Source organism: Pinus tabuliformis, chromosome Q, assembly GCF_031772625.1.
Source record: "Pinus tabuliformis cultivar Carrire ecotype Pingquan chromosome Q, CPIR1, whole genome shotgun sequence".
NCBI classification, from domain to species: Eukaryota; Viridiplantae; Streptophyta; class Pinopsida; order Pinales; family Pinaceae; genus Pinus; species Pinus tabuliformis.
In genome coordinates, this window is record NC_142296.1 from 1,014,451,964 (window position 1) to 1,014,474,942 (window position 22,979).

A 22,979-nucleotide genomic window follows, 5' to 3' on the forward strand; every position below is an offset into this window, starting at 1 on the left:
TTTTCTTATTTAATCAAAAACTTTTTCCCAATTGGAAAATAATTAAACTTCATAGACACAATATAGAGTTCAAGGGAACGGAATGGAAAACAAACACGCTGAAGACTGTGTTCATCTTCACTGGCATTGTTTTTTGGCATTTTCCTTGTCCTCAATGCACTGATCTAGGGTGAAGAGCCCTCTAGTGTTGTACCAATTGGGAAAATGGCTACTTTGGTATTTTTATGGTTTGTGATATCTATGTATTTGGTCTTTGTGGGTAGTTACTTTCGCTATAAGAAACCTGTAATTGAAGATATTTTTAAGACAAATAAAATTCCTAGGTAGATTCCAGAGCAGGCATGGTACATGCAACCATTTTTCTTAGTACTCATTGGAGGAATATTACCCTTTGGTGTAGTTTTCATTGAATTATTATTCATCTTAACATCTATTTGGCTCCATCAATTTTATTACATTTTTGGGTTTTTGTCCATTGTCTTTGTTATCATTATTGTTTCTTGTGCAGAGACCACTATTGTCCTCTGTACTTTCAGTTGTGTAGAGAGGACTACCACTAGTGGTGGAGAACTTATATAACTTCAAGCTCATCTACACTTTACCTATTCATATAGGCTACATTCTACTTCTTCACCAAGATGGAGATTACGAACCTTGTCTTTCGTATTCTGTACTTGGGCTACATGACAATTATCTCACATGCTTTCTTTTTATTGATAAGTACAGTTGGTTTTTACGCATGTTTCTGGTTTTTACAGACCATTTATGCTTCAGTGAAGATTGAATGAAGTTACATGTTGTAGCAAAATTTTCCCCAAGGCTCCAATTTGCATTTGAGCAAAATCAGATGGTAGAATGCTAGATGTGTTTTCTTTGCTCTAGTGTTTAGGAAAATAGAATAGGAATTTTGTTGTGCTAGAAAGAGGAGATATTTGGGTGGATATCATAAATATCACCTATTAGTTGGGTATCATGAGTTCATCATGTCAGATATGCCTATCTAGGTATTTGCAAACCTATAAAGACGAACAACCAATGAAATTTGAAAAACTATGAGATTTATCAATTGAAGGCATGGAGTTATTTTGATGGAGTTTGTCAAGGTATTCCTAGAAAATATGGAGGAGGATGCAATATAATTATTGGAGACAACCATGTTGTTTCTTTAAAGGCAGTAGGTGGGGTTGATACTAATAACATAATAGAGATATTTGCACTTTTTTGATGATAAAAATTGTTGTTGAAAGAAGTATAAACTTTTCTTGGATAAAGGATAATTCCAAGTTCATTGTGGAATGGGAAAATGGTAATTACAGGGTTACTTCTAGGGCTATGAGTAGATGTATTCAAGAGCTCAAAGTGAAGGGCATACTATTTAATCTTTCTAGAGAGCCTCAGACTACCAAGAAGATGAAAAGCTCCAATGTGGAAGACCAAATTCATCCCTTTCAGATGGTTCTCTCATTTCTTCCCTCCCTTTACCTTGAAAATCACCTCAGGCTTCATACTCTACTCATGCAAGTCCATTTCCTATAGCTAGCTAGCCATTAAAATGCTACAATAAGTACTTTCATGGCCTAGTCCTTTTACAACGCATCACTAGGCATTTGTTTGTATCATAAGACACAATAAATGAAAGTAATAAAAGATTTCTAAAACACTGCAGTGCAAAGAGTTTTGGCATTACAAAATCCCTCCGTCATGAAAACTGCAAATATAGATAGCACCTAACTAGCTACCTTACAGCTTCAAGATAAAAAGAATGGATTTGATTCAATATAGTAGTTCTAATTTTCAGTATTAGGCCTCCAAAATACTAGGGGAATAAATAGCTTGGCATCCTGGGAAAATGAAACGGATCATTGAATTTCACTAACATGATATATAATGGTTGGCAAATGCATCCTATCAACATATACCTTCACAACCACACACTCAATCTAATTCCAAATTGATTGGATAGAATAGGAATACAGGCCTTGAAATTTTAAGGTTTGATTTATCATTCAGGAGCAACTTTTGAAGACCTCCAATTCTTTTTCTAACAAATAAGAAGTTTATCATCCCCATTCTTAACATCCTCAGTGTCCCTCTAGTGGCAATTCCATCTCATGCCTGTGGCTAGATTCTTGACACTATTGACAAAATGGGGTCATTCACACATTATGACATAGCCAGTAGGTCTTAATATACGGTCCATTTCCAGCAGCACATATTTCATCTCATATATGTTTCACAAAATACACATAATCAATAATCAATCAAATGTACTTTTTCCTCATTCAAGGTTATCAGGCTTAAAAAGCCAACATTTAGCACCACTTGATAGAAAGCTATGTATCTACCTATGACTTTCTGCACTAAAAATACCATCAACATGTAGGAGATCATATGTTCTTGGATAGGTTGAAAATGCCTCACACCTGAACAACACAAGCCTCAAGTATTAACAAAGATAATGGTATTGAGCACACTAGATTGCCTAATCAAACCATCGTGAAAGCAACTTACCAGTCATTATATGTACCAATTAGTCCTTAGTCATAAACAACATTCAAGGAATTTATACCATAAGAGGAAACCACATTCATGACCCACAGAAGATCATCTATCAGTGTTGCAGCAAAACCCCCATAAAGAGTGTTCATATCCATAACATTTCTTATTTTATCTATTCCAAGATTAGGTACCAATGTCTTGTAATGGTTAACGTGCGCCACCCATTGAGTTGTATCATTTCTGAAAGCACCATCACTGCCCCCAGAAAATGTGTGGACCAACTTTGGGGCTACCTTCAAATGTTGTGGCCACTTTGGAGTTTATCCTACTCCTAACTGCTTGAAGTTGGGATTTGGTTTTACTACACAAGACTGCATGGGAACATACCAAGCAACATCTGGTTCAATGTTGTCATCACATTCAGGGGGGTAAACTATTTTTTCATGGGTAGTGTAGCAACCACTGTCCAAAGATTTCTGCCATACAACAATGTCATCCTTTTCATTGTATAGTTTAGAGAACATCTTGTTCAAAAGACCTTGAAGGACATCATAGTTAGCCTTCTGCTCCTCTATAGTTGTGTTCCATCAATGCCATCTATTTTCATAGTTTACTGGTGTTCCAGATAGGACCCATAAGCCTCCAGATCACAGTACTCGGTCTATTTCCATAAGGTAGGCTCTACCTGCATCAACAGAACTTCACTCAACAAATAACTACCAAGCTCCCATACAAATTAAAGAATTGAAGAGAAAACAAGGATAATTTTGATAAAATGAAACTAATTCAAACACCTTAGTTGGATCATGTTCCCTATGTCTTCTAGGGAAATTAATTTTTTCATAAAATTGCTCTCATACTAAATCAATGAACAAAACCCACTAAACTGAATAGGAATATCAATCTAAAATGCTTCGTAGCCTCAATTGTTGCAAGGGAAGAGCAGCATCATAGACGAAAGATCAGAGAAGCACTTGAAATTATCAAACATCCTCATGATCTAAACATAGACAATGGTATGGAGATCAGTGGGAGCTGGCTTCCCTTGATCAGAGAAATCAAGATCGCCAACACGTCCAAGGTATAGCAATTATTAGGTAAGGTACCCCTCTCCTATTCTAATATTTAATAGTTAGTGACCCTATTTTAATAATAATAATAACAATAATAATAATTAACATTTAAATACAATAATTACAGTAATATCTATTACCATTATCATTAACTACTATTAAAAATTTTATTCTTCAAAAAAAAATAAAAAATAAAAATAAAAATAAATATATATATATATATATATATATATATATATATATATATATATATATATATATATAGATAATGGGTACTATTTTAATTATTATGTTGTCGTAATACTAATATTAATTATCAAGTATTAATATTAATCATTGTTTATTAATTATTAAGTGATTATTAATTAAGTATTATTAATATTTATTAACACTATTAATATCTATTAACATTAATAATATTGATTGATTAACATTATTAACATTTATTAATATTAATGAGTTTAATATATTAATTAATTTATATAGCAATTAATTAATTATTAAGTAATTATTAATTAAGTATTATTAATATTTATTAACATTATTAATTAAGTATTATTAATATTTATTAACACTATTAATATCTATTAACATCATTAATATTGATTTATTAACATTATTAACATTTTTTTTTTTTTTCTTGTTGATAAGTGGGTGAATCTTGAAAATCACTCTTACCCTGTGGCTGAGAAGCCATGACTCAGGGGCATCTAAGCCGTCAAAATCACCCGGGGATCGCACCCGGCCTGAGCCGCACCAGCGGAAACCATGCTGGATTTTTTGGTATCAGCGAGACTAGAACCGGTGACCTTTGCTTGCGGAGCGCCTTAACAGCGCGCTCCTTCACCAACTGTTCTAAGTCTCTTTGATTACATTATTAACATTTATTAATATTAATTAGTTTAATATATTAATTAATTTATATAGCAATTAATTAATATATTAATTATTATTAATATTAATATAATTTGAAATAAAAATTTAAACAATTTCAAATATTAATTCAATATACTTATTTTTCTATTCTTTAATATTAATTATCAAGTATTAATATTAATTACTGTTTATTAATTATTAAGTGATTATTAATTAAGTATTATTAATATTTATTAACACTATTAATATCTATTAACATTAATAATATTGATTTATTAACATTATTAACATTTATTAATATTAATTAGTTTAATATATTAATTAATTTATATAGCAATTAATTAATATATTAATTATTATTGATATTAATTATTAAGTGATTATTAATTAAGTATTATTAATATTTATTAACATTATTAATTAAGTATTATTAATATTTATTAACACTATAGAGTTCAGGCTTCTGTGATCCATATCAAGATTGTGAGATATTTTTCAGCGAAAATCACATGGAGTATCATTTGTCGACGCGTTTCGAACCAACTAGTGTGGTTCATCGTTGGTTCGAAACGCGTCGACAAATGATACTCCATGTGATTTTCGCTGAAAATATCTCACAATTTATTAACACTATTAATATCTATTAACATTATTAATATTGATTTATTAACATTATTAACATTTATTAATATTAATTAGTTTAATATATTAATTAATTTATATAGCAATTAATTAATATATTAATTATTATTAATATTAATATAATTTCAAATAAAAATTTTAAATAAAAGATTTAAATAATTTTAAATATTAATACAATATACTTATTTTTCTATTCTTTAAATACTAATATATATTAAAAATAAATTAACATTTCTCATACAAAATAAAATAAATAATATTATATTAACATATATTAAATATTTAATGATTATTATTACCATTAAGGTTATGGATTTTAATAATTTAAATTAATATATTAACTCATCAGTAAAAATTAATATATAAATCTCAACAGTAAAAATAAAAATAATTTATTCAAAAACCTTCAATTAAAAAAAAATAAAAAATAAAATAAAATAAAATAAAATAAATAAATTAATAAATAAAAATAAAAATTCAAGTCGACATTCCACTGATCCTTAAATCTATTATCCTCATAATTATTTATTTCCTTCTAATCAACTCTTCTTTTATCATCATTCATAAGTCTTGATGATGGATCCCAGTTGGGATTTGAAATGTTGACATAAAAATGGTTCGTACTGTGGATTCTCTGGTAACTAAGTCAAAAAATAAATAAATGAAATTAAAATAATTGTAATTACTTTCATTAAATAATTAGTATGGGTTTAATGGTTAAGAACATGTGTTTTCTCATAAAAAATCACTACTTTAAATCCAAAGAAATAGAGTATGTACACCTTCCTAAAAGCTAATAATCAAACCAAAATTGAATATGAAAATTTCTATTTAATAAATAAGGAAAATGGAATGAAATATTTTTCATTTGGGAAAGTATTGAAAAATAAGAATAAGAAACTGATTGGGAGCTGCGTGGAAGTCCCCTACACTTAGTTGCAGTAGCACTTATACTCTCGCCGCTGGTTATTCATATTGATTATGCAATAAGAATGAAACTATATTTATTTTTACCAAGTAATGATTTGCAAATTGTTGTGCTCACTTTATCCATGTTAATTTGAGTACTTCTAAGCCATTACACAATCTAGAACACAATGAAAATTTAGAAGGTATCATCAAACATACCAAATTTTGTCCATGGAATGAGACATTACGAGTAGTGAGCCATGTCAAATGCATTGGATGGATAAGGAAGCCGTTATGTAGAGATGATACACAACATTACATGAATACCTTGTTCAAGTGCAAACTGCACTTGCGATTCATGATTGTCTTTGGGCACCAGTGACATTGTAATAATTCCATGATCCAGCAAATCACCACCCCAACTAGAAACCTGAACAAAAAGTATACTCTTATATAAACAAGGGCATGTATACTTATATAATAGATCTCACAGGTCATATTCAAATAACATAACTATGAGCATTTACATTAAGTAAATTATTTTGATCTTTATCATGTAAGATACGAAAATATACATATCATAACAAGAAATAGTAATTATAGATAGATTAATGAATATTGGATGTAAGGCTATCTGAGAATCAACTTCTAGAAAAGACCTGTAATTCTGCAACTATTCTTTGTTAAGTAACATGTCAACATGTTCACCAAGGCTGTAATTCTGTAGCTATTCCTTGTTAAGTACCATATCAACATGTTCACTAAGAACTAATTTTATAAATTCACCTTGTCACAGCTAATAGGAGGGAAGAGAAATGTCTCTCTAACAAAATGTTTACTATTAAACTTAGCTCAAGAGCAGGTTCAGATGTTATATAAAGTAAAATGATGCATAGAAAAATAACTTTAGATCAATTCCTATTAATCCTCTTGCTTCTGACATGAAAATTTATGTTAGCTTCTTTTGATAATCTGGATGTCTCAGACTCTCAAGTATAGTGAACATCCAAAGGTGGATCATCCATGTGTGTTGATAGTGCATCCATCAGTTTAACTTGACTCTAGATTCCTTGTTGCTGCTTATGGAGTATACTTCCTTCGTAACCTGACTACGATGTGTGATCGACAATATAAACTCAGAAAGGTATCAAAGAATGGATTTGTTTTGGTAAAAATATTGACACTAGTCAGAATGTTACCCACCCCACATCTAGTATCAAGTGCATTTCGGACTGTTCCATCTTTCATTCCTAGGACCAACTCTTCCATATGATCCACATATTCACCAACTCCATTGGGAAACATTGTACCTCCACCCGGGAAGAGGAATTTCTCCCCTTCCTTCCTCAACCAATGTTGATTTGATTTTTCATTATTGATCCATTCATAGGGGACATTCTTGTGCCACTAACAACATTTAAGAATTAGTAAGTCCGGAAACAATGCCAACTTATTATCATAGGTCCTCTACAACATTTGGGTGAAAGAATGTCAAAAGGTTTACATTTGGAGTTCGAGTGGGGCAACCTATAACAAAAGTATTATAGGCTTGGATCTAAGGAGTGGGGGCTCAAAGAGATATGAATGACAACCATTGCAAAAAATCAGATTTCTCAATAATCATCACCATCATCTTGCAGGCCAACATAATACCATATTCTAGCAGGTCCAGGACGCAGTATGGTACTCTTGACTTTATCAAGACAAAAGGTGAGATATGAAATAAAGACACTAAGCTTTTGCTTCTCCAGTATCCTTGAATGAATGAGGCACATTCCTTTCACTCATAGAAATGGGGTTTCTTTAAGATCATTTTTCCATGAATACTCGAGAGTTCATAGTTAAAAAAATCTTAAATAAAGGTACTAGATAAGATGAGAAACAATCAACTACATAAAGAGTTAGGAAATTGGACATGCTTGAACCAAGGAATGTTGTAATGGCCACATAAAAAGGTGCACAATTGACAATAACATATACGAAATTTCTATCATTTGAATTATCCTTTGTCAAGATAGGGGCTAGAATAACAAAGATCCACCATGGTAGCAATACACAGTAATAGGCCAAAATATATGCCTTTTGAATCTGCATTTTTTTCCCAACGAATTAGACAGGCACTTTGTGGGTGGCATGGTCAACATTGACCACAGGCCCCTATCCTTCCAAATAACAAATAATCAAGCATCAAAATTCACAAGTTTTCCCTTAAAAAAATCAGATAAGGCGGAGTAGTCACACCTTCATTCCATAATTGATTCTCCACAAGATACTGCAGAGAAATAGTAGGAAATTGCAATGCATAGGTGGGGAACCCTTTACAGTTCATCATTCACAACATTCTACATGTTTTTTTAATCCTTTGTATCTCTTTTGCTTGAATTAATTATTTGTTACCCTACTTTTGATATCATCATTTTTCTTTTATTTCTTGTATGTTTACTATACAATCCACCATGTAAATTGTTCCCCATGGAATGAAAAACTAATGCAGACTCACTCCTGTAAAAAGTAATTGAGGCATTGGAATATTATTCTTCATATCACCAGCAAAGTCTAGGAAAAGCATACTTTTTCCATTAACACATACACACTCTGTACCAAAGCAGGGGAACTGGACCCAAAATAAACCAATGAACTTGGCATGGAGCTTATTTCCTAATCTCTTTAATGATCCAACTATCCCTGGTGATTAAATTTCAGTGATATAAATATGCCATAACACTTAAACAATCTTCATTTCATATCAACCTAAAGGGAAGGTAGACTTAAAAACCCTAGATTTGGATTTAAAAAAAGATATTCATGTGCTGCGTGGAGACCTATATTTAACCATATAGTGCCACAAGACCTTATTCTTATACAATGAATCAATGCAAGTAGATGGAAATATTTCATTGACAGTGGATATATACATTGGGATTAAATAAATGATGGGATGTGGCACGCTGCTGGACTAAAACAGGTGATAATATACTAATTTTGACTTAGGAAATTGCATGTTATTGTTACCATATGCTCAAATGGAAATACTACTAGGGAATGTGTATGTAGTAGCAAGTTGTACCTGAGAAAAACACTCAATTTTCATGACTGGTGAATAGAACCATGCAAACAAACAATGTTGTGTGACTATGAGAATCACCATAATGTCATACTAGATACCATGCCAATTAAAGTTTCATAAGCAACAAAACTTGTAGATATAATTTACTAATTAGGTTAATGCAGCCAGATCATATGAGATCTTTTGAGGATGCATATATCAAGGTTATTTGTATAATATTTGACTGAAGCATGTATGTTTCTCAAGCCTAAACATACAATAGTGAAATCTTGTTACCATGATCAGTTAGGTATGTGAGGACTAATACATTGTTGATGAAATTCTTAGTAACCTATACTGGAAATTGGGAGCCTACGAGCAGCATAATACTTGTATGCTATTCTGCATGGGATGCCAATCCCAGCTTTCAATGCTTCCATTAGCGTTCAAGAACGAATTAATCCATTGCTTAGGATATGGAATGTGAGAGCAGTCTCCTAGTGCCACAGTTGAAGAGATATTCAACTTTGTTACGTATTTTGTGGTAGGAAGGAATTTTATTAATGAGGAACTCACCACTGTTAAAATTGGCAAATAGGGACAAATTCCACTTTGGGTAGCTTATTTGAAGAAGGTAATTGTGGCATTGAATTCCTCTTTTCGAGAGGACCAAATTGACCTAAAGATCACCAATTTTGGACAAGGAGAAATATGTTTTTGGATTCAAGCCCACACATGTGCAATTTAACAAGGTTGGCTTGGGTTTAATTAATCAAGTTGAACCCCTCTCCATCTCCTATAAAAGGAAGTAGCCTCCAACCTCATTTTATACATACACATATCTTGTTTTCTCCTCTTTGAAATAGTCATAGAATGTTATGAAACCAGCTCACAAAAAGATAGTAAAGATAGATCAACGCCTTAGAAATAAGCCTCTTCGAGGGGGCAACCTCCTTTACATTACACAAATGAATAATTCTTAGACAATACAAATGAAAAGATCTCCTTTCTATATATAGGAGTCTAAGGGGTCATAATATAATCAGAGCCGACATAACAATAATAATGTAGGGGCACAATAATAACAATAGTGGGCTTCTATGGGGCACAATAGTAACAATATGGGCACTACATGGGTACATCAATATAATAAGGGGGTTGTACTAATAACAATAAGGGGTTACACTAGTAGTATAGGGGCCTAACATGCCCCTCTCCTTAAAAAAGTGTTGTCTTCAATGCTTGAATAGTTCTTGATGCTTCTGTATAAAATTCTTGTCCTCCCATGTGGAATATTCGGCGGGTGAGTTCTTCCACTTGAAGAGATACTCTGAAATTGATCGATTTCGTAGCTGTCAGGTTCTTGTTTCTGTGACTGCTCTAGGTTCCAATTTGATTTTTCCTTCCTGTTCAAGTTCTGGGAATATTGTTTGAATTGGAATATTCTGCAATTTTTGAATGAGTGGCCATACTTCTTCATACTTCTTCCATTCATCCCTTGCTTCATTTATCCAATCTGGTTGGATAATAGAAATAGCACAAAACAATGCTTCCACATCCTCATCCTTTCTTGAGAGTGCATCTGCAACAAAAATTTTCTTCCCTTTTCTATAGATAATGTCAAAGTCATAACCCAACATATTTTTGACCCATTTTTTTTGTTCTTCTAAAGATAATAGTTGTTCTAAAAAGTATTTAAGATTATCATGATCCATTTTTACCTTGAAGTGTCTTTCCATTCGGTAAGGTCGCCATTTCTTAAGTGCATATAGTATTGCCAACATTTCCTTCTCATAAATAGCTTTCTTGAGATGTAGCAGTAAAAATACCCAATCACCTACATCAAAACATTTTTCACTACGATGTTGATCTACCTGTTGTTTCATTCAATTTTGCACCAAAGTGGCATTATCCTTTAAAAGTTGGAGAACTTGTTGTTGATGCTCGATGTGATCTTTCACTACTTGAACCTTTTTCTTCTTGATATGTCCTTCTATCTTTAGAGTTTGAGGAATGGTAATTTCTTCCAGTCCTTTACAAGATATGTTCAGATTCATTTCTTGATGCTTGATGTGATCTTTCACTTCTTGAACATTTTTCTTCTTGATATGCCCTTATGTCTTGATAGTTTGAGGAGTGGTAATTCCGACCAATGAATTACAAGATATGGTTGGATTCATTTCTTCTTTCTCGATGTGATCTTTCAATTCTTGCACCTTTTTCTTCTTGATATGTCCTTCTATCTTGAGAGTTTGAGGAGTGGTAATTCTTGCCAATGCTTTGCAAGATATGGTCTGATTCATTTCCTCTTTCTCTGGGGTTGGGTCCTGGCGTATATCCTCTTCTTTTGATGTTTCTTGATCCTTTTCTTCCTCCTCTTCATGCTCTATGTAAAATAATTTCTTCTCAACACACTTATGACCTTTAGTGCATTGTAACAAAGCCCTTTTTCTCTTTTTTCTTCCAATTGTTGTGGTGTAACCCTTGTAGGTTGTGGAAGGATAGGATAAACAACACTTCCATCTTTACAGTTGTGAGGGGTAGACTTCCTTGTTGCCATAATATTACTTTCCACTATGTAACAAAGCCCTTTTACTCTTTCCAATTGTTGTGGTGTTGCTCTAAAGAAAGTGTTGCTCTTTGTACCCTCATAATGTGCTATCATTTCCTCCATGAAAATTGACCACGTAACAAGTTGTTTACAAGAACAAAGCCCTTTATACCATAAAAATTGATCCGGTTCTAACTATCAAGATGCAATACATACCTTTTGTAACAGTGGTACACCATGTAGATCAAAATATTGCTCCATCTGAAGTATCCAATTTACCAGATCCTTGCCATCAAACTTCCTCATCTTGCTTTTTCTTGATTTTAGGAGCTTGATCTTGAAATGACTATAACTCTGTAATTTTAGATCTTTAAGTTCTTAAATTGCAACCTTCAGTAGCCCTAATGTCCTCTTTCCAATGCCACCAGTCTGATCCAAATTGGATTCTCCTAGGAAGAATTATGCCAAATCTCCCACAGTGACCTAATTATAGACTAGTTCAGTAGAGCGAACTTGTACAACGTACCACGTGTCACTGTTTCAACCTCTGGCTCTAAAAAATCTATACAAGAAACTAAAGTTCGTCCTCTTTCTGTACCTTCTTATGAAATTTCAATCTGATGCTCAGAGAGAAAGTTATGACTATTTTCCCCAGGTCACCTGTTTGGAATGTAATTCAGGAGTCTGCAAAAAGACCAACTTCCTCAGATCATATCTCCACAAATAGTGCGAAAAGCTTTGAAATTTAGACCCGAGTTTCAGTGCGATTTTGCCTCAAATGGGGTTTTTTTTCACTTTTGAAACGTCACAGAAAAAAAATTATAGCGAAAATGCCACGATGACCTATTTGGAGTAGTGAAACCCTAGAATCCAAAGCTCTGATACCAAATGTTATGAAACCAAACTAGGGTTCATTTTGCTACAGAACATCAAGTTCAAGAGGGACTATTTGGTTGATACCATGACCATCATTGACCATTAGATAGGGCACAATTTGTTTGTTGTTGACAGAGTGACAAAATTGCAGTTTTGATTGGGCCATCTATTTGTCTAAGGGAAGTGGTATTGGATCTTCAAATTGGCATGTCATTTTGACTTTAAATTATTGTACACTCTCTCTCTACTAAACATTTGACATTAATAATAAGAAGAATTGATCAAGGGTTTTCCCCATCTTGGGGTTTTTCCCTGGCTTGAGCCATATACTTGTGTTCTCTTGTCTTGGCTTGTCTTCTACATTTATAATTTATGTTCTTTCTTCAGTTAATGTCAATGTGATAATGATTCATGTGATTGCTAATGGAAACAAAATGGATTGATAAATGGGCTAATATGGAACATTGAAGTAACTGTCCTAAGAAAAGAACATGTTAAGCTAAAATTAACATGGTTTCAGAGCTCAGGTGAAGACAAGCCCAAGAAAGAGACAAAGCAATCACTAAAGATAAAGGCTTCATCACATCAAAAGACAGAGACATACCTAGGACCAAGCTCCTTATGGAATTAAGTCAAATTTTGGGCATGATCTCAAGCCATAGTCACTATGACTAGGAAAAAAACCTAATCAAGAAGAGTGAAGACTTTTGAGGGGCATATAAACCCTGATCTAGAAGACCGAGGGGCTAATCTAATAGCCCACACACAAAGTCGAGTTATTTGTCAAAGAAATCACAGTCATGGGCACATCATATGAGGTCTGAAATCAATTTAGGAGGACTGAATTCTCTGAGTTTCTTCATAGGTCTAAAATTCAGAATAACTGTGAATATATTATCTAAATTGTTGTTTGGAAAACATTTTGAATTTGTCCTCTCACTTGAGAAAGGAAGAAACCACGTCCGAGTTTATTGAAGGCCTTTCAAGCTGAGCTGAAAGAGTGATTTCTTTCTGTGATATAGCTCTGCATCCAGGGGAGTCTTTTCAATCTCAATATAGATCAAATCTCTCCCTTGAACAAGAAGTAATCTCTTGGTATTTGTTGGCTTATTTTGAAGTAGTTTGAAGGTAATCCAAGCTCTGTTTAGGCAATTTTCCATGGAAGTTTATAACCTGATCTCGAACCTCTTTCTTGAGGTCTTTCACTCATTCTCAAGGCTAGTTTTGTGACTGTTCAAAGGGTTTCTAAGGCCTAGTATAAGGGTTTTCTATGACATACCTCTTAGCATTATTTGACAAGTCATTTTGAAGCAAGAAATCAACCTCTTTAAGGTAGCATCATCACTTTTGTTCAAGACAGATATGGAAGAGTTATATCAGCAATTTGTACAAGATACAGGCTAAAAATTCATTGACCTAGTACATCAAGGAATATTTCTGCCTCATTCTAAGGTATGTGTTGATTCTAAAAAATTCAGATACCCTAACCTCTGTATTTAGGACAGAATCAAGGCAACCCTCTCAAGGACAACTTACCATGAATAATTTGATCTGAAACTAATGGTTGTGTGATCTAAGATTTAAATCATTGTTTCACTCTAGCATATTTATTGAAGTCTACAATTGAAGGTCGATTTATGAGGTTGTAGATATGTGTAGCAATTTTTTACTTTAATAAAATGATATATGTTCTTCAATAAATTCTTAAAATCTAAATCTGAATAAGAGTTACATTGAATTTAATTAAGACAAGTGTGACTTGCCTATATTTGAACTCTAAGAGGGTTTAGTCACAACAAAATCTGAAGCAAAAATTAACATTGAACTGAAGCAGTAAGGTTTTAATATGGGTAGTTCTTCTTCGTCTTGTTGGGAGTCATTTTCCAAATCACACGAGAATTGATCTGTGGGATACTATAGTCTCCTCTCTGAAGGAAAATTAACAAAATATAATTAGTTCAATGACAATTGTGAGCAAATAGTTCAGTAGCAGACATAAGGCATTCATACTTGGCACGTCTGAAGGCAGTTTCAATGACAACACATTAGGACTAGTGGGCAATGTGAAGCATGAATCCTCATCACAAGGAAGAAAGCTATCAAAAGAAACTTCAAGCACTCCTATTGATAGATAAATGACACATCACTCAAGGTATCACTGATTATAGGCATTAAAGTTGGTCTAGAGCATGAAGATCTATTTATATTGAAAAACCTTCTTAAGGTATATGGCATAAATGAACTAAATACTGAAGCTGAGAAAATTTGTATAATATTAAGGCTAATATTTTGTTGATTAAAGCATATCCTCACAAATAGTATGAAAATACCTTGAGGGATCTTCAAAATAATTGTGGATAATCTCAAGCTTGTGTAGTTGTGCCAAAGAGGTGTACAGTGAAGTGTGGATCACCAAACTTGAGGGCACTGTTAATGATATAATTGGAGGGCATCTTAAAATACACAAGTGGCACGTTTTGCAACAATAGACATCTTCAAGGATTATAGTAGCACATCGAAAAACCTGAGGACTTGAAGAGCAACTGGTGAACTTTGCATCATTTTTGATTATGAGATTATGATTCCACTAATATTTTATATGGATAATATCACTTCTCTTGCTCACCATACATTATATATCAGATAACCTAAAATGGATTGTGAAATAAAGTCAATTTATATTGCAATACATGATGAACATCGTATCTGGTCCACAACAAGTGTTCACAATTTTTCATCTTCAACAATCAATGGCAAGTATCAGAACCTTGAGGGAATAAGTCAGTTTTTCATCAACAAGCTTAAAGTGCATTATCTATTTGCCACATTCTTCTATAACAACACTGAATCTTTGAAGAAATCTAGTACATCAACAATTATATATATTCTAATCACATAGATGACCTTATGAAACTATCCTATGACAACATGTTCTGAAGTTTAAAAATTTGTGGCTAAGAAGTAATTTGGCATAACTTGATTCGATCTACAATATTCATTGCTTGGGTTCTCTTTGAACTATATAAGGTATGGTAAAAGATGTTTGGAACAATTCTAAAAAGGGCTAGACACCCTGGCATAGTCAGAATTGAAACAAATAGTTCAAAAGGAATAGAGCAGATCATTCCAAGGAAAATTTCAGAACATGTCTATTGGTGTCTTCATATAGTCAGAAGTACTTGTGGTATATGTAATATTGAGGTACTATTGATGTAGCATGAAAATGTCTCATCTTAAAGATGAGGAGCAGATTGATGAAGGATGGATAACTAACTCATGTAAGACTTTAGAGGGAGCTATAGAATCCCTAGCCAAATTTCTTGATGAATCCTTTCGCCCAATGATTATTTCAAGAAGGATGAGCATGTCAAAGAACATTAGGAAAGACATGACAGGCGATAATTCTCTAATGATGATTTCATAAATCTTTGTTACTTGAGAAGCCACATGACTATGATTGTATGAATTTGGTACATGGTCCAAAGGATTAATATCAAGTTGCAGATAGCTCGATGGTTATGTTTTGGTCAAAGTTACTTTCCCGATATTCAGAGGGAGCTATGATGTTTGGATGCAACTATTGATGATTTCTTCCCAACAAATGATGATCCTCTCATTTATCAATGTAAGAGGGAGTTGAATTTTAAAATCAAGATTAGAGACCTAACTTTGTGTCTAAGCTTAAAGGTCTAATAAGATGGAGATGTTGCTAATATGGTTATAGACAACTTGTGAGGACACTGGTGTATGCGATGGCCCATAATACTAAGACACTGAGACAATTTATGGTTAAGACTCATTTATTGGATAGTTTCTCATTAATATTAATTATGATTTGAAATACACTGTTGAGAATTTTTGGACTATAAGTGTGGAAAATGGAAAGAGCACATCTAAGTGCCATATCTCTTGGGGACCACCTTTATTTCATGACTAAATCAAAGACTAAATTTTGTTACTCTAGGAGCACCATTGAGGCTGAATGTATAAAGTAATAAGCATGGCTTATTATGAATCCATTTGGCTGAGGCAACTCTTCAGTGAGGCATTTGAGCACATACTGGAAACCATTGTTGCAGAGTGGGATTTTCCTTTCAGTGAATCTCGTGTTCCACAACCTTTCCTAGCATATTGGTATCAAGTATCACCTTATTTTGGATATGGTACAATGGGGAGAAATCAAGCTCCAACATTGCAAGATGGATGTGCAGGTTATGAGCATCCCCTCAAAGCCTCTTGGTAAGGTCAAGTTTACCTTCCTTCAAAGAGAGGTTGGGAGTCGTGGAAAGACCCTACTATGAGGGCCTTGGTTGAACATTGAGCTCTGGGAGCTCCTAGGGGTCTAGGTTACTTCTTAGAGCTATGTACAACTTTAGGGTGAGTGGTTCACCTTCCCCTATTTGTTCATTATGTACAGGGTGACTGGTTCACCTTCCCTAGTGAGAATATAGGCACTGACACATGTATAGGGTGAGTGGTTCACATTCCCCTACGACTGATGAGATATTCATAGGATGAGTGGTTCACCTTCTCTTATGGAATATAGGCATGATGACTAGCACACCTTCTCCTGCAGATGCCCCAACATACATCCTACCCATGTAGTCTGGGACTCATGGGAAGTACCTCTCACCTGGCAAATGAGTTGGGAAAAGTGGATATGGACCATAGCGTTGTAGTTGGACGTATTGTGTACTATCGTAATCCTTATGACTAGGATGAATTGTGTTCAAAAACTTGATCTAGGAACAAGACCGATTAGGGTTCTACCCCTGGTTATGTGGATTGAATTTTGTCAATGGAAAGTGGCAAGGTCTTGTGACTCACTCTCGATCAATTCTTCTTCATTATCTATATCAATGTTCAACAGAGTTGAGAAAGTCTGCAGAGATAGTTCATGATGATAGGATGGCATGATGATGGATGGATTGGCAAGTGGAATTCTCACTAATTGAGACGGTGTTAAAATTGGGAACTAGGGCCAAATTTCACTTTGGGAATATTATTTGAATAATATAATCATGTCATTGAATTCCTATTTTCAAGAGGACCAAAATTGACCTAAAGATCCCCAAATTTGGATAAGGAGATATATGTTTTTGGATTCAAGCTGACATATGTGTAATTTAACAAGGTTAGTTTGGGGTTAATTAACCAAGTTGAACCCCTCTCCATCTCTTATAAATGGAAGTGACCTCCAACCTCATTTGATACATATACATCTCTTATTTTCTCCTCTCTAAAATAGTCAAAGAAAGAAGATGTCTCCACCGAATGAGGCAGGGCAAGGTTGTTTTGGGTTGTTTGATGGGCCGAGTTCCTTAGGCAGGAGGTTGAGGCTGTTAGGAGAAAGTCTAGGTTAATTTGATGCATGTTCTTGGCAGTGTTTATCCTATTTTGTAGGCGAGATCCTACAAGAAGGCAGTTACAGACTTCAGGGTAGTTCAAAATGTGTGTTGGGACTATTTTGTGTGGGATCTCTCTTCTTCAGGTAGGCTGTAGCACTAGGAGGCTTCATCAGGAAGGCCACAAGCCTAATAGTGCTTGCACAAGGGGTCAAAAAGGTAGGTAACAACCCAGGCAAGCTACAAACCTTGTCTTATGGAAGAAGAAGGGTCTTGAGGCATGTTTGAGGGATACAATTAGTATAGACTCTAGAAGGATGATTCAAATTGCTTGAAGGAAGTCTGGAGTTGAGAAAAGGAGTTATTACAGTGATCTAATAAGCCCTAACCAAGATTCAGTTTACTAAAGAATTATGAGCTTAAGAGGGACTATTTTATTGATTACATGACCATCATTGACCATTAGTTAGGGCACAATTTGTCTTTTGTTGACAAAGTGCTGAAATTGCAGTTTTGATAGGGCCATCTACTTGTCTAAGGGAAGCGATACTAGATCTTCAAATTGCCATGTCATTTTGAATTTGAATTACTGTACTCTCTCTCTATTGAATATTTGACATTAATAATAAGAACAATTGATCAATGGTTCCCCCACCTTGGGGGTTTTCCCTGGCTTGAGCCATATACTTGTGTTCTCTTATCTTGGCTTGTCTTCTGCATTGATCGTTTATGTCCTTTCTTCAGTTACTACTGATGTGATAATGATTCATGTGATTTCTAATGGAAATAAAATGGATTGATAAATGGGATAATATGGAACATTGAAGTACTTATCCTAAGCAAAGAACATGTCAAGCTAAAATTAACACCACCTACAGGACTGAAGTGTACCAATTCCAAGGTTGAAGTTGTAGATCAAACTAATGGGAGGATTTGACTCGCTTATCTGACAGGAACCCAATGTCCCTTGACAAGTCAGTCACTCAACCTTAAGGAGTGATAGATATTTTTCATCCTTCATCGACAATGAATGTAGTTTTTCCAGCGACATTGTTGTTGTAATATTTTAACCAGTTTTTCCAGCGGCATTGTTGTAGTAATATTTTAATAAGTTTTTACAACTCCCCGATGAGAAATAGGGCATATTTTGCATATTACCATTTTGTTTTTTTTTTTTTTAATTATCAGTGGTGGGAAAAGGTGAATATATACGTCGGTTAGAGGTGTGGTTTTCTACTCATATCCTTTAGGAACAGTCTATGTAGACATAACATAACCTACATACAACCTATTATAAATTTATACACATGAATAATTTTGACCTCATGTATAATAGACAAACCCATCACTTGTACCACACTATAGCCTCCTATCAAGATATGCACTAAATAATAAGGATGAAAATGCAAACAATTAAATTCCCAACAACGCAGCATAATGTAAATGTGATTATTCTTATAATGATGTTTTTAGGAGATATAACTTAAAATAAAAAATGGTGGAAATAATTATCTCTAAACTAGGTACACAAACTGAGTTAGGGCTAGACTTCTCCACACATACACAGACTACCCTACATTGGAATTTTGTTTGTCTTACAACCCAATAACCCTTGAGCTAGATTCCAGGGCTTGGGGGAGAAATTTTCAAGGATTAAATTGAAAATAGGTGGTTGTTGTAGGGACTCCGAGGGATTGATTCCCTCCACCCTTCAGTGAATTTGCAGGCCTTGAGTTATGCAGAAGGATGTGAAGCATTCTCCTTGTTCCTTCCTTTCCTGGAATTTTTTTCAATAGAGGAAACCAAACCCCTCTCCACACTCCTCTTCTGTGCTATTCTCTTCTCCTTTTCAACACCCCTGCTCCTTCTATGTAAGAAAAAAATATTTTCCCCTTTCTGTTGGTTTCTAGCCTAACGCAAAACAAGCAAGCCAATCTAACCTTCCTAGTTGTCCATCTTATTTGATATTTTTGTGTGTGTTAGCCTTGTCATTGCTGACTTACTTATCTGTTCTTGCCAAGTCTTGCAAGCCAATCCCTATGATGCCACCTGCCCCCTGTTTTCCATTTTCCCCCACACAAAGTCTTCCTCATCCCTAGAACCCATGTCCCCAACTCAGCATATTTACAATGTTTAATTTAAGAGGGAAATGTAACCGAGAAATTACACTATCTAACTCTAAATTCCCTTGTTGTGCCTAACCATAGTAGCTGCAATAGAAGCAATGTCTTCAACATTCAATTTCACCTTTTCTATACAATTTGTTGTTTCCACTGAAAACATAATTCTTTGTCCAGTTTCTCCTCTACTTATTACCTGGTAATGAGAAACAAAAGGTTTACTCAGGATGCATGTACCTTATGCAATGAGAGCATTTGAAGTAGTTGAGAAAATCATTAATGACCCAAGGAAAGATATTGATGTGGGTTTAGTTGGGTGTTTAGGAACACTAGATGTCACTTGCAAGCCACCAGTTTAAACAATTTCTCCAGAAACACTTTTAATTTTCCTCTTTCTAGGTTTATGCTCCTTATGGGATTGTCTACCAACTACCACACTTGCTTTTGGAACATCTGTACTAACATTGGTACCAATGTCAATTGTAGTAGCCCCAACCATACTTAGGAAATGAGGAACCACAGATGTCATTGGCATATATGGCACATAAGGTGATACGTAATACCTTCGGTTATTAAGTGCATCCTGAGTTCCTTCTGGAACTGCAAAACTAGAAATCTATAAGCCAGAATCTGGTGGCGGTCCTTGAGGAGGGACCACCCATGGTCTAGGGAAAGGTAAGTGAGGCATCTAAGGGGTAGCACCTCTAGAGTAGGTAGTGTCCAATTTGTGCATATTGATAAAGATGCCTTACTGTGGTCATTTGATGGGGTTCAAGATGTAGACTCCTCTAAATGGTGGACCCATGCATCCCTTCATTCACTGGAGTACTCCACACTGGTGGTGACAATGTGAGTGGGGGAAGTGGACTCATAATTGATCGAGGGGTATTATTGCTCCCACCCATCCCTAAGTTAGAAGCCCTGGTCACTCTAGTAAAAAAATAAATGGCTCCTTCACATTACCAAGTCTTCTGATCTCATTCCTAAAACAAGATTCCTTGCATCAGGGGCATCAACTAATGCAGGAGTTGTAATCTCTATGTCTTCAACAATTTTGCTGGATACTATTGATGTTGTGCTTGAGAAAGGGGTGTGAATAGGTGTGTCTGAGGTACTAGAGAACCCATTCCCATGAATATGATATGCAACAATATACCAAGCATTCTCCCACATACTCCTTCTTTCTTCCGATACAAAGGAACCATTTTGAGATGTTGACACACAATATTAGCACACAAACAAACTGTTCATCTTAAATATATTGGAGAGACAAGAAATAAATAAAAAAGAAATATTATGTCAGCAGTGATCATCCCACCTAGATAACAAATTCAACATAGAACATGGTCACAGACCTCCCCCTATATTAGAATTTTTTTTATCATCAATGCCTCATATGGTAATTACCCTTGACTTCCAAAACACATCATGCATTGCTAGTTATAATGCAGATCCCAATTAAGAACAATTGTGGGTTTTGAGGTAGAATAAACACAACAGAGATAACTCACATAAGTGACTAGTACACAAGAATCTATGCATGCAATTGTACTTGTTGTGAATCTGTGAAAAGTTGTTCAAACAACATTGATGTTGGTACTACTGTTGCATTAAAATATGTTAATGATGATAGTTGCATGGTACATGATTATGTAAATTGTGGGCCAATATCAAGAAGATCTATACTAGAAGGCCTTTGTTCCTATCTAGCCTCAATTTTCGAGGAATGGCTCCCTAGCCTAACTGATGCACTGCAGATCATGGCCATAGTACATAAACTTACCACCTCACTATCACCACATTTTCGTCATGATTTGTAAATTTGTTGTCTGAATCTGTAACAATATTTGCATGACTTATTTTCTCTCCACTGGGTATATTTTTAGCTTTGGCTTCAACAAAGACATAACTGCCCTTTAGGAGTATTGAAATTGCATCAGGCACTGCAAAATTAACATTATCATTTGCGTGTTTTTTACATGCTTCAGCTTCATCTTTCCCAGTTAGGCATGTTGTAGAAGCCTTGTTCTATGCAGCAAAATCCAATAACAATAAGATATTTTCAATAAACATCCTATTTGTAAGTCTGCAAAGATAAAGAAAGGACCCACTCCAACCCAGTCCAAACAATGAAGTCAAAATGAATAAGGCCTGAGAAATTAAATAATAAAAAAAATTTAGAAAAAAGAAAGGAATCCAGCTTCGATCACCACAACATATTCAATAATTCCAAATGACATTGTAATGAACATAAGATTCATTTGTAAAACTTGTTCTACATGAAGAATTCCATTCTTTTAACATAATAAAAATAAACTTCATATCATAAATGGAAGTAAACCTGAATCACTTTGCTTGGATGGCTAGTTTGAAAGAGTTTCCAGCATCCAAATTTTTTATCTATCTCACCAGACTGGGTGAAATCAATTGAGCCGTAAATACCCTCTCTAGTGGTGAAATCATTTATCCAATTTCAAATGTGAAAGTATTTCTAATTTGAGACATAGACTTGGCTTCTAAATCTCCAGATTCAGTCTCAACCTTCTCCAGTTTATCATCCCCCTCATTGGAAACAGAAGGCAATTTTATAGACTAAACAAGATCACTATTTTCAATAGAAGGCCCATCAACATTTGGAAGGAGCATACAACTCTGCAAATTATTATCATCTTTATCCATTGCAAGAGATTTATTATCAGGTTCTAATGAGATCCCAACTTCTAAACTAACCTCCATTTCCTCGAGCTTGTCTTTGTATTTTCCAAGCTCTTCTGTCACTTTCTCAAGCACTTCCATAGTCACATTTTGAACCTCTTGCCCAAGTTTTTCTACTTCCCAAATAACATTCTCTACCGGAATATCCAATTATGAAACTTCCACCATAGTTTGGTTAGTGTTATGGCCTGCCGAGCAAAAGCAAGGGTTATATTTAGATGTAATTCCTTGATATAATTTACTTATTCTTTCAGTCACATAATTTAGGATTGGAACTCCATTTGCTTGTAGACCAAAGTAACAAGTTACTAGTCTTATAAGATTTGA

The 22,979-nt window shown here is 34.4% G+C and overlaps 1 pseudogene; it reads right to left on the reverse strand.

Annotated features, from left to right (window-relative positions):
* Nucleotides 1-2,002: 2,002 nt before the first annotated feature.
* Nucleotides 2,003-22,733, reverse strand: LOC149222938 (putative methyltransferase PMT21; annotated as a pseudogene).
* Nucleotides 22,734-22,979: the final 246 nt, after the last annotated feature.